Source organism: Saccoglossus kowalevskii, chromosome 16 (assembly GCF_978046115.1).
Source record: "Saccoglossus kowalevskii chromosome 16, keSacKowa6.1, whole genome shotgun sequence".
NCBI lineage: Eukaryota > Metazoa > Hemichordata > Enteropneusta > Harrimaniidae > Saccoglossus > Saccoglossus kowalevskii.
Window position 1 is genome coordinate 28,544,107 of NC_140656.1, and position 12,486 is coordinate 28,556,592.

General features: G+C 35.9%; 2 long non-coding RNA genes across 2 annotated transcripts; both read right to left on the minus strand.

The window, feature by feature from the left end:
* Positions 1-743: 743 nt before the first annotated feature.
* On the minus strand, positions 744-6,887 carry LOC144361774 (uncharacterized). Its single transcript, XR_013422445.2, has 2 exons — positions 6,773-6,887; positions 744-1,650 (listed from the first exon to the last, which is right to left on the minus strand). It is a non-coding gene; the product is annotated as an uncharacterized LOC144361774 (long non-coding RNA).
* A 4,071-nt stretch (positions 6,888-10,958) lies between these two features.
* Positions 10,959-12,080, minus strand: LOC102808076 (uncharacterized). The gene is made up of 2 exons (XR_438535.2): positions 11,960-12,080; positions 10,959-11,308 (listed from the first exon to the last, which is right to left on the minus strand). It is a non-coding gene; the product is annotated as an uncharacterized LOC102808076 (long non-coding RNA).
* Between the last annotated feature and the right edge of the window lie 406 nt (positions 12,081-12,486).

Sequence of the window (12,486 nt, forward strand, 5' to 3'; positions counted from 1 at the left end):
TTACATACACACGGTTTTCACATGTAATCAGTAATGCTGAATACCTACAGTCACCTGGATATTCAGAAATAGTGAAGAGAAACTTCTAAAACAGAGTGGGAAAGATCCTTATTGAACCTTCACAATATGCTTAGTAATATGACATTGAGATCTCTATCTCAAAAACAGAAAAAGCACTTTGGTAATAATTTGTAAAAGGCTGCCATCAAAACTGAGTAACGGTTGATCTGACAGTTTACAAACTACAGATGGTAATAATGGCTTAGGCTTAGTCAATGATATTTCAAAATATGAAACAAAGCAGTCATTGAAATATACTACCAGTTGTTAAAAGTGACAAGAGTAAATTACCTGATGAAACAGTCCTACCTAATTAAAAAATTAATTAGTTAATCAATTGAGAAGCAACACCATCCAAATAATAATCATGTTTGAGAACTACCTGACCAAACAATAAAAAAAAACTAGATAACTGATCAAGACGTGGTACAATAGTTTTGTCAGACCAAACAATGCAAAAGAATTTGCAACAAATTTGAACCAAGCTAAATGGCTTAAGAGGCAGGAAAAACATCAGCTTTTGGATCCGAGGAAGAGTGGGTAGTTCTTCACGCCACGAAAGAAAAAAAACAATTTTCATTTGCTTGCCAAAAATGGCCTTCTTAATAGAAGAACCATTCTCCGGAGTTTTTTTTGTTTTCCGGATATATTAGTTAGTCAAAATTTGTGAAAAATGTGTCAGATTGTCTTTTCACCAACTTAGAGGGGTCATTATTTTAATTGTTCATAAACTCAATTTGGAACCGGTCAGATATATATATAATTCAAGTTGGCCATAGATCTGAAATACGTGTCGAGAAAAGAGAACATATATTGAATGACTAATGTACATAAGAGGGAGGCAAAATAGTACTGTCCCTAACCAAAATACACGCTCACAAAACGTTACAAAGCAAGAAGAAAACAAAAAATTCCAAATATAACTTAGAATCATGAAAATCAGCTGTATATTATGAACAGTACAAATATTGTTGGTGGTTTGTAAAGACTATTTTCTCCTTTGAAGACATTTGCTTAAACCATGGTTAAATGTCCATTCTATTGTATGGTTTCCACAGAGTAAAGTTTTGAGTAATTTAAAATATTTGAAATCAATACGTTTCTGGTCAGACCTGTGCATAATAATTGGCTATTTTGCATATTAGTTCTCAAGAACCAGTTTTGGAATAATTCACTGACCGAGCTAGTTCTTGACTGAACACCGTGAATATTGAATATGATTTTCGCAATATTCAGTACATTTTATTCCCACCGATATATCATTAATGCTTTGGGGTAATCCACAGAATACGTGTATGCAAAAAATAGTTCATCATTAGACGTACATATAAACTTATGTATAATGAATCACAGGATGAGGAAACATCTCAGTTCCCACATGTCTGTCAAAGAGTCATGAGTCAAAAAGTGTAAAGCCATCATTCCTCTTGAATTATACAAACATCTGCATGGGATGGCAATGTTGAAATGCTGGAGCAGGTTACAGAACTATACATGTGTTTGCCCTGGGTTTAAATTGGAATTTTGGACATTTGCATCTGTCTTCGACAGGTACGTCCTTCAGCACTTCATTAATATGTCGACCAGAGCCTGCAAGTCGAGAAGAAAAGCCTGTTGTGATATTGAAGAGCTTGAGAATGCGGCTTGGTTTCGTGAAGATCAAGTATATATAATATATAAGAATATAAATATAAAAATATATAAAAACAAATTTAATAAATCGCGCCCTCTAGTGACAATGTCGTTTAATGGGGGTAGAGAAAACGCAGACATCATCGATATTATAACTGATTATTATACTTCATGGTTACAATACTAAACCGCCTGCAGAACTGAATCAATCGGTCTATAATAATCATAACTTGTATTTCTGTCATACATTCTGAACGTTTTTCTTCGACAGTTATAGATTTAGACAGATTGTCCTGTACATTCAAACCTCTTTGGCTGAAAAAAAAACGTTTGGCCTACCCAAAGTTGTATACCGTAGAAGAATCACATCATGATTTATACTAGTGTTGGTGCGTCTGGTGTCACTCAGCACATCATTAGCTTTCCTAACATGTGTAGCTTGTTCAGAAATCATTAGGTCACTTGAGCCAACCATTGGATCCTTCTAATCAGTGACCTGCTACAGTAAGTGCCACGCAACTTGTGTTTGATTGTTAGTATGATCAAAATGTGCGACTTTGCACTTGTCTTTATTAAAGAACACTAGGAAAACAGCAGGCCAAGACCTGACCTCTGTGCGACTCCACTATTTACAGTGGACCAACAAGAAGCTATAGCATTCAGCATAACACGCTGAACACTGATGTAACCACAGGAGAGAGCCACTAATGCCATGGCCAAGTGTAATGTCTAAGAAGCTTTGTGAAAGTCCAAATAAATAACATCAAATGCTAAACCCGGTTCAATACATTACACTTTGTGAATAATTGGGTCAGACAAGACGAAACCCATGTGTGAAACAATAAATTATTATGTTCAACATGTTCTAGAGTTGTTCTTTGCATAATAGACTCCATCACCTTGAAGACTACAAAGGTCAAATTTATTGGTCAGTAGTTATAGTCTGTAGAGACGGTTTTGTGTGATAGCATTACGCCTGTCTGTCTTTGCTCAGCAGGAATCGATCTTTCACTAATACAATGTTGCATATCGGTATGGACAATTCAAGGTTTGCAAAACATGGGATTCATTTTGTATCTCTAGAAGATATTAGCAATATCAGAAGCACTGAAACATATTGTTCAATATTGAAAAATTAACAAATCATGTCTTTGTTTTTTGTTTGACTTCCGATGTAAGCATTGTCTTTTTTGATGTTACATGTAAATTTATGATTGTTTTGTTTCCTGACCTTCCGTGAAGTTATTCAAATTTGTTTTTTTATTTATCAAAGTCACGGCTGTCGTTCCTAATGCGAATATGGCTCACTATTTACGCTGCAGCTGTAATAACTTGAGAATTTTGCATATCATCCATTTGGGTTAAATATTATTTTTGTGTCCGATACATATCGGCATATAATTCCGACATTGGTTGTCTTTAAAATTTTGGGCATATTAAATATTCCCAGATTTGTCTGCATGGCTGACGACACATTGCATTTAAATGACAGCAAAACATAATCACTAACAATACTGAAGGAAACAAGGCTAGGGAATCTACTATGGTACCATCGCTTGTGAACTCAAGATCAAGATAAGTTACATAGATAGACAGTAGGTAGACAGGTTCAATCAATATCTGGAAATAAAAATCCCTGATGATCAAAACATTTTCTTCTAATCAGATTGTTCAGCTTGATAAGGTCCTCGTCACAAAGTAGAACAGAATTAGACCACTGGATAGTGACTCAAATGTAGTCCTCAACATCTTCAATATTTACATCCTTGATAACATGAACTTTTAACTTGTCATTAATATAAAATGTCAGAAATGTATCTGACAAGCCGCACAGGTAATGTATATTACAGGCAGAAAACACACCAAAGTGCAGTATAGAATTACTGCACTTTATTAAGCTGATTGTGATTTGTTCACATAGGTGATCCTATGGAAAATTTTACCAGTTAAATCAAAACTGGTCGCAACTCCATAAAAGGGCATACAATTATAACACCAACCAGACTACACGCTCATCAATTACAATAATGCGTGAAGCATATACGTTTTAAGTATGAGCAGTAAAATAAGATCTAGCATTACAAGTTGGTAATGCAACAAATTAGGCCTCAAGAACACATCACAAATTAACACGTTCAGACGGTCACTATCTTAGGTAAGTTCAATTGTTCACTTTTCAGCTTCACTATCAATAGTCCACAATTTGAATTCACAGTATTTCACTCTGACTGCTCTCCGTGCACCATGCGTTACGATGGCTCACCACTCACTGGTCATCTGGACAAGTTTGCATTCCATAATCCCTGCCGTTTTTAACACAACTGAAGTGACAATATATGAATGTCTTCAACCTGGCTACCATTCACATTACAGTTGAATGAGCTACTCAGAAACGATTACACTGAAATCTCAACTGCAAGACCAATTTGAAATACCTCTACTCTATACACTTGGCTGACCTAATACAGTTATCACAGACTCTCACCAACTTAAAGCATGAACACCTTGCTAGTTGACAGAATGAGTTGAGTAAAATTGCAGGAGATGCTCTCTCTGGACAACTGCCCACATCACACTGTCGAATTGCCCAGCACACTGATCTACTTTGCATCACAAAAGCAGTTCCATTCATCACTCCAAGCTACACTAGTAAAATTCTATACACCCACATGTAATTACATACCACCTGTACACTAGTTGCCACTGGGCACCATTAAGTAGATGTGAATTGGGTTTATTCAATTAAATTACATTGCTTTTGCAGTACTGTAATCTACATACACAAATTATTAGTCAATATAACAAATAACACCAGACTAGTGAATTTTCTGAATGGCATCCATTTAAGCATAGTTCAGATCAATATGCTTCTAGTTTGGCCAATGTTTTTGTTACTGCAAGAATATCGGGCTTATTTAGTCCAACCGAAGAATCCAAATTAACAAACTTGTTCATCAAACTTCCAGCGTTTATGAGAAAAGTGGTAAGATACTTCGTACTCCCAGGTTGGTATTTTTAAAGGTGGATGGCGTCTCTTGTTGATTTCAAAGCATTGAATTTATTTAGCCTTCATCCTGTATTTGCTTGATTTCTCTCAGTCTTCCGTCAATCTTCCTTTCTGGACGAATCATGTCTGATTTGATGACAATGGCTTTTAATTTTGGATTTTCCATTGAATTTAGTTTCCGATTTCTCAAAATTTGCATTCTTGATCTGCTGCTTAATACTGCTACTCCTAATGATCTTGGTCCTCCTCTTTTTTGAATCATTGCCATCTATGTCAGTTGCTCTCTCTCTCCAATTCGCCTTGCTTTCTCAGGAACTAATCCGCTACTATCAACACAACTTATTTGAGAACATTAGCAACGTGTGCACTGTCTTGCTCTACCCTGACTCTAACATCATTATCGTACGATTCTTCAATGCCAAATGAAACTAAATTAACCTTTCTTTTTTCTCTAACTTCAACACAAACTTCTTCAACTTCATTGCAAACATTCACAGTACCCATGCTATGATGCAGATTAACCATTCTATGATGCAACCATATCAATGGCATAGAGATCTGCTTATTATTTTTGACTACTGATTGTAGCTAACCCTTTGTTTATTTCTGTTTGTTCCCTTTCCAGCTTGTCAATAGATGGAAATGGAAAATGTCGCATTACATTTCTTGCTATGCAAGCATTTCCTTTGACTAGCAAATCGTACATTTAAGCATCTATTGATTCGCATGTTCTGTACCAAAAAACTACACATTTCGCACTGCATCGGTGTTTTGGGGGTACCATTGTCCATATTAGAATCTTATGTAGTTTTTACAAATGCGCCCCCTCCCTCAAGGTACTGTAATCCTTAACAGTCATCTTAAATTATTTTCAGTTTCCCCCACAATACTTGAACAATATCAGAAATCTTGAAAATCAGTATGTTCATGTCACTATATAAAACCATAGGATCATATTTAACAAATATAAATTTTCTACACAGTGAAGTTCCTCTTCCATTCGTCTTACTCAACATACATAACATTATACGCCACCATGAAAATCCATCAAACTCACTAGAGAAATACCGCAAAACGCTCAAATTACGCGATGACAAAAACACAGATTCAAAGCAGGCAGTAACTCTCTGTACATAATAGACCAGTAGCGTCGCTAGTGAAGCGAATTAATCCATAATTCGGTTAAAATACGTTGAACGAAAGCTGAGTAGACAGTGGATTATTGTAAAATGCATGAACACATTGTTTCCATATCTTGTCGTTCAGTCAATAATACACAACCGAACACAGTTATGGCTGTAATCTCGTCCACGTAATTTGTACGTCATAAGAACGTGTCGACATATAAGGGTGCGACATAATAAAAAGGTGCATTTCAGGCTATTTTTCTGCCCATTGTAAAACATTGTTCCTACAGTGAATTGAGTTAGAACCACAATTAAATCGCATGTAAGAAGCATAAACAGTAATGATCCCTCAATCAATTCAGTACTGGTTTCGGGCCCCATAATGCACACACGCTGGTCCCTTATAAATATTAATAATCCTCTGGGAATACATCATGGTATATAAATAGATGGACTGTTAAATTTACTGTCCAACTGAGTGGTCCAATATTACTGGTATAGTAAAAACACTGCTGTTCATACACTTCTTTAAATTATCAACAATGAATTATTTATCTCTCCATCTAAAAGTAATATCACTACTCATATAAAATGCAATCAATATCGATATGTTCTACGTCTACATGATTCATTTTGAATTCCCACTGTTCAGTGCATCGATTAATGGGTTATCAATATCGATATCGCCATCTTGCATTGGTCTGCTGTGGATTATTTAGTTTGTATATGCTTTTCCAAATCCTTTACTCGTCAGGTAAAAACATTTACTTTTGTAATGGTATATATATTACAATGTGTTATGTGATGTTTTCCAATACCACGAACACCCCCTCCTATCCCACCCCGAGAGTATTGTCTGCAAATGTATTTTGAGGAATGAAACAACTCGTAACGAATGTATCGCCGTAAAATGAAATAAATCACATCATATGCAGTAAATACTTACCCTTGTAACTAGGTTTTTGGCACTTCTCACAAATTATTCTCTCGCACATATTGATGTATTGGTGTGTCGGTGCTTGTAGTAATGCGGTGATCATGTGATGTTGAATGCACTTTCCAGTACGCCCTCACATGTCATTTTTGAAAAATAAAGGTTTAAGGACATTAAACCTGCTCATAAATGACATTTTGTAATAAATTATATTCCCAGTCAATATATGGATATTGACTTAAATGAGTCTTCATCATCGATCAAAGTTTTTTGGACGTCATATGCTATTGATAAATACTCGACCATTTTACTCAAGGTACTGTGTCATACAACAGAAGACCAGTTGTTCCATGTTACCATGGACCTTCATTGTACACAATAATCATTTATTTTAGACCAATTTTCTTTTACCACAACTGATGTCCAGACCATACTAGTATATGTAATTAATACTAGTTATGTAAAGTCTGCGAAGTAAGCGAACGCTATCACCATCATAGCAAACCAGCGAACATGTTTATATTAAATAGATGTAGATTTCAATAAATTTGGAAAACAGCGTTCAAAAATTACACAGATTAGAAACAAAATAGCTCTCAACATAGATGATTGTTGATAGGGTCTTCGTGATATATTTATGTTTATTGTTACAGTAATCTATTTATACTAAGCCAACTAGATCAACAACATAGTAAGTAGATCTACGATTCCCGGCGGATACAAACTACATATACTGTATGTGGAGCCATACACAAACAAACTGACAACATGCTTAATTCTATAGGTGGCCACATTAGTACAGAAAATAAAACATATACAGTGAGAAAATAATAAATACATAAGGCACAGACATGCTACGGTGTCGAATGAGTCTGGGAAGAAGTGTGCAAAATAATATCGTAAATACAATACCAACATCTCACTAATTGAATATGTATTCACTCAGTGGTTTTCAGCACATCTGAGTAAATGTATGTACAATTAGTTCTAGTGCTACAAAATGATATTCAGACGCAAAATAAATGAATGTAGTATCACATATTGATTGGATTGATAACAAAGATCCATGAAAATACTAAAGAATAGTTCATAAATTGTAAGCATCAAATATGCCGCCAATAGGTCAGGTGCGGGTTAGGGTCACGTGGTATTTTTGTCGTCCTTGTTCGACAATCCTCCAAGTATTTATTTGAAATAACGCCAACTGTAAAAGTTCGACTCATAGCACCGTGTACTGATTAGGCCTGTTACATTTCGCTTGGCACAGGCACACAAAATGTAAACAAGTCTGATCTATTGCGTGTTTCGTTGTTTTAAAGAGTGACAAATCACATTAGGCACGAATTAAACAGCTATTTAATTCAATGGTTTTACCATCACGTAAGTTAGTAGGTTTGTTTCCCATAGTTTTACCAGGTCAGTGCTGTTAGAAAGTACCATGTAACAAAGATCATTAGACGAGTTACTAAGGTGAGAAGGCCATGGTTGCAGTGCCATAGGTAGTGGAAGTAGTATTACACCAGTCCTCATAAAGATCGTCTTGAACGAGGTTACATTACTGAACATTTATCTCCTTTCATCTTTAAGTTACGGCATTTACATCTTTCATCCACCGGTACATCCTTTAACACAATTTCAACATGGCATCCACAACCTACAACAAAATAAACAGTGTTTTCAAAGCAGAGAGTTGGGAAACGGAAAAGCCATAACCTTATTTTAAGCACGGATGTGGCAGGCTAAAATTGGACAAACAATCTGACATAAGAAATCCACAAAAAATGGCTTAATCTTATACGAATAGTACAAAAACGTATGCGAGTCAACAGAAAAGCTCAAACATTACATAAAGAGAACAGCGAGGTCGATATTCACATATGGTAGACATCTATATTGCATACAGAGCTGATCTTGGTCGGTATCTACAAATGATGGACAACTATATATTGCATACAGAGTTGAGATAGGTCGGTATCTACGTATGTCGGACATATGCATTGCACACAAAGCAGAGCTTGGTCGGTATCTACGTATGGAGGACAACTATATTGCAGATAGATCCACACAGTCCTGCAGTCCACAGTCCAGACGTCCAGTAGTAGTACAGCTCCTTTCATACTCAACGTACAAAACATTAGGCGCCATAATGAAAGTCCACCAAACTCACTAGCGAACATGAAGTACCGCACAAAACAGCCTCAAAGCAGGCAGTAACTCCCGTAAATAATAGACCAGTAGCATTACTACTGAAGAAAAACAATCCATAATTCGGTGGTGAAATTACATTGAATTACACTAAAACAGGACGGTGCTAGATGAGCAGTGGATGATTGTAAAATGCATGAACAAATTGTTTCTGTGTCTTTACGTTCAGTCAATAATACACAACCAAGCAATGTATATTCACTAAATTATCAACAATGAATTATATATCTCTCCATCTAAAAGTATTATCACTACTCATAGAAAATGCTATCAATATCGATATTTTCTACGTCTATGTGATTCATTTTGAATTCCCACTGTTCAGTGCATCGTTTCATGGGTTATCAATACTGATATCGCCATCTTGCATTGGACTGCTGTGGACTATTTAAGGGACCCAATATTGTAAACTAATGCAAATTCGGCTGTATATACGTTTCCCGAGCATTTACTCGTCATGTAAAAAAAAAAAAACATTTCTTTTTCTAATGATATATTTATTACAATATGTAATGAGGTTTTTCACCACCACGCTCCCATCCGACCACACCCTGACATATGCCTGCATATGCAGTTCGAGGGATGGGACAACTCAGAAATTAATACTTACCCTTGTAACTGGGTTTTTGGCATTTCTCACAAATTATTCTCTCGCACATATTGATGTATTGGTGTGTCGGTGCTTGTAGTAATGCGGTGATCATGTGATGTTAAATGCACTGTCCAATACACCTACACATGGCATTATTGAAAATTAAAGGTTTAACCACAGACCCCCAACACATTAAACCTGCTCATGAATGACATTTTGTAATACATTATATGAATAATGAATTAAATAAGTCTGGGGTCATCGGTCGAATTTACTTTCACCTCGTATTGCATAGATAAATATTCGACCAGTTTTCTCAAGGTACTGTGTCACATCGCAGAAGGTTAGTTGTTCCATGTTACCATTGTACATAAAAGTCATTTTTTTTAGATCAATTCACTTCTACTCTAACTGATGTCCAGGCCATATATCGCATGTAAATTTTCACTAATACTAGCTTATGTAAAGTCAAAAAATGGCAGCGTTCTAATAAGTATACTCGTGTTCGAAGTGAGCGAACGTTATCACCATCATGGAAAAACAGCGAACATGTTTATTCTAAATAGATGCAAGTTTCAATAAAATTGACAAACAGCGTTTGGAAATGTTCACAGATTAAAAACAAAACAACTCCTAACATAGATGATCGTTGACCGGGTCTCCGTGATATATTTATGTTTATTGTTACAGTAATCTATTTATACTAAGCCAAGTAGATCAACAACATATTAAGCAGATCTACGATTGCCGGTGGATATACACTGGATAGACTGTATGTAACGCCATACACAAACAAACTGACAAAATGCTTAATTCTTAGTGCAGAAAACAACACATATACAGAAGGACAATAATAAATACATAAAGCACAAATACGCTGCGGTGTCAAATTTTAGATTGAGAAGAAGTGTGCACACAATACCAACACCTCACTATTAGAATATGTATTCACTCAATGGTTTTCAGCTACAAAATTATATTCAGAGGCAAAATAACATGGCAATAATTATTCGATTACTGTATTCGTCATTTTCATATAGTGCATGTCGTTATCAATATAGTCATACTGTATACCTGTTTTATGAATGTAGTGTCACACATTGATTGGATATGTTAGTAACAGAGATACATTAAAAAAAATAAAAAAATCATGAATAGTAAATTGTAAGTATTAAACATGCCGCCAATAGGCCACGTCCTCGTCCTTGCTCTATCATCCAAGTATTCTTTTGAAATAACGGCAACTCATAGCACCGCAAACTTTTTAGGTTTGTTACATTCCACCGGATTTCTTGAAAATAAAAATTGCCTGAGCTATTGCGTGGTTCGTTGTTTTCAAGACAGAAAAATCACATAAGGCACGATTTAAACAGATATTTAAATGATTGGTTAGTTGAATGATTGATTGATTGATTGATTTTACTATCACTTTAATAAATTGGTAAGTATCGATGGCTGTATTTTTGAAGAGGACGATATGCATGTATTCTAGTACAACAAACAACTGCTTTACAAGTTTCCCATAGTTTAACCAGGTCAGTGCTGTTAGAAAGTACGATCGTTAGACGAGCTGCCAAGGTGGGAAGGCCATGGTTGCAGTGCCACGGCTAGTGGAAGCTACGCCAGTCTTCATAAAAATGGCCTTGACCGGGGTTACATTACTGAACATCTAGCTCCTTTCATCTCGCGACATTTACATCTTTCATCTACCGGTACATCCTTTAACACAATTTCAACATGACGTCCACAACCTGCAACAAAATAGTAATAAAAAAGAAATTTTAAAGCAGAGAATTGGGAAACCGAAAATTCTGAATAATATTTTAACCAGGGATGTGGTAAGCTAGAATTAGACAAACAATCTGACGTAAGCACCCCACATATAATATGGCCTAACCCTATATGAATATTACAAAAACTTATGCGAGTCAACAGAAAATCATTGCATACAGAGACCAGCGAGGTCCATATTCAGGTATGGTATATTCGCTGGGCTAAGTTTGTATCTACCGTGACGCATGGGGGGGGGGGGGGGACTGTATTGCATACAGAGCTAACCTTGGTCGGTATCTACGAATGGTGGACAACTATATTGCATACAGAGCTAACCTTGGTCGGTACTACAAATGGGGACAACTATATTGCAACAGCTTAGCTTGTGTAACCTCAGACAACCAATACAATTCTATTATATTCCGTTCTGTTCTCTGTCCAGTATTGTACTATAGAACGACTTAGATTGTATCATGAACCTATTTTGCTATTCTATCGTATGTATGACGTGCTTGTGAGAAAACGTAATAATCAAATAATGACTGTATACATGCGTGCATTCACACTTGGTCCTTTACTACGCTATATCTATATGTGGACCAGGATTCTGGCTTCCCTGCAATACTCACCCCAGTATGTCGGCTTTTTGCAAGTTCCACAGCTGGTTCTATGACACATTGTACCCGTTTGCAGGTGGGAAATATTGCGCGTATACAACCTCTGGTCTGACCTCTACGAGTATAGTTATGCAAAGCATGCTGGGAGTCAACAATAAACCGCTGCACTTCCGGGTTCACGTGAAGTTCATGGAGATACAACCGGCAGTCTAGCTTCGTAAGTAAAGTAAGTAAATAACTTTATTGATTTCGTATCCTTATTGGAATCTTGAAAATAATACAATAAAGAATGTTGTTTAAATAAACAACAGCTAGCTAAAAAAGTAACTAAAGTAAACAATTAGAAAATTAGATCAATAAGTAAAACAAAAATATAAAATACAAGAAATGTAAAATTGAATGATTCTTTTGGGGCAGCTGGTGGTTTTTTCAGTGCACTATCTCTGCGGTTAAAGCAGTTTTCGGTAATCTGTAGGTTTTAAGTGTGTTTTTATGACTTTTTAGATTTATTGTCATCATACATGCTGTTTTCAGCGACT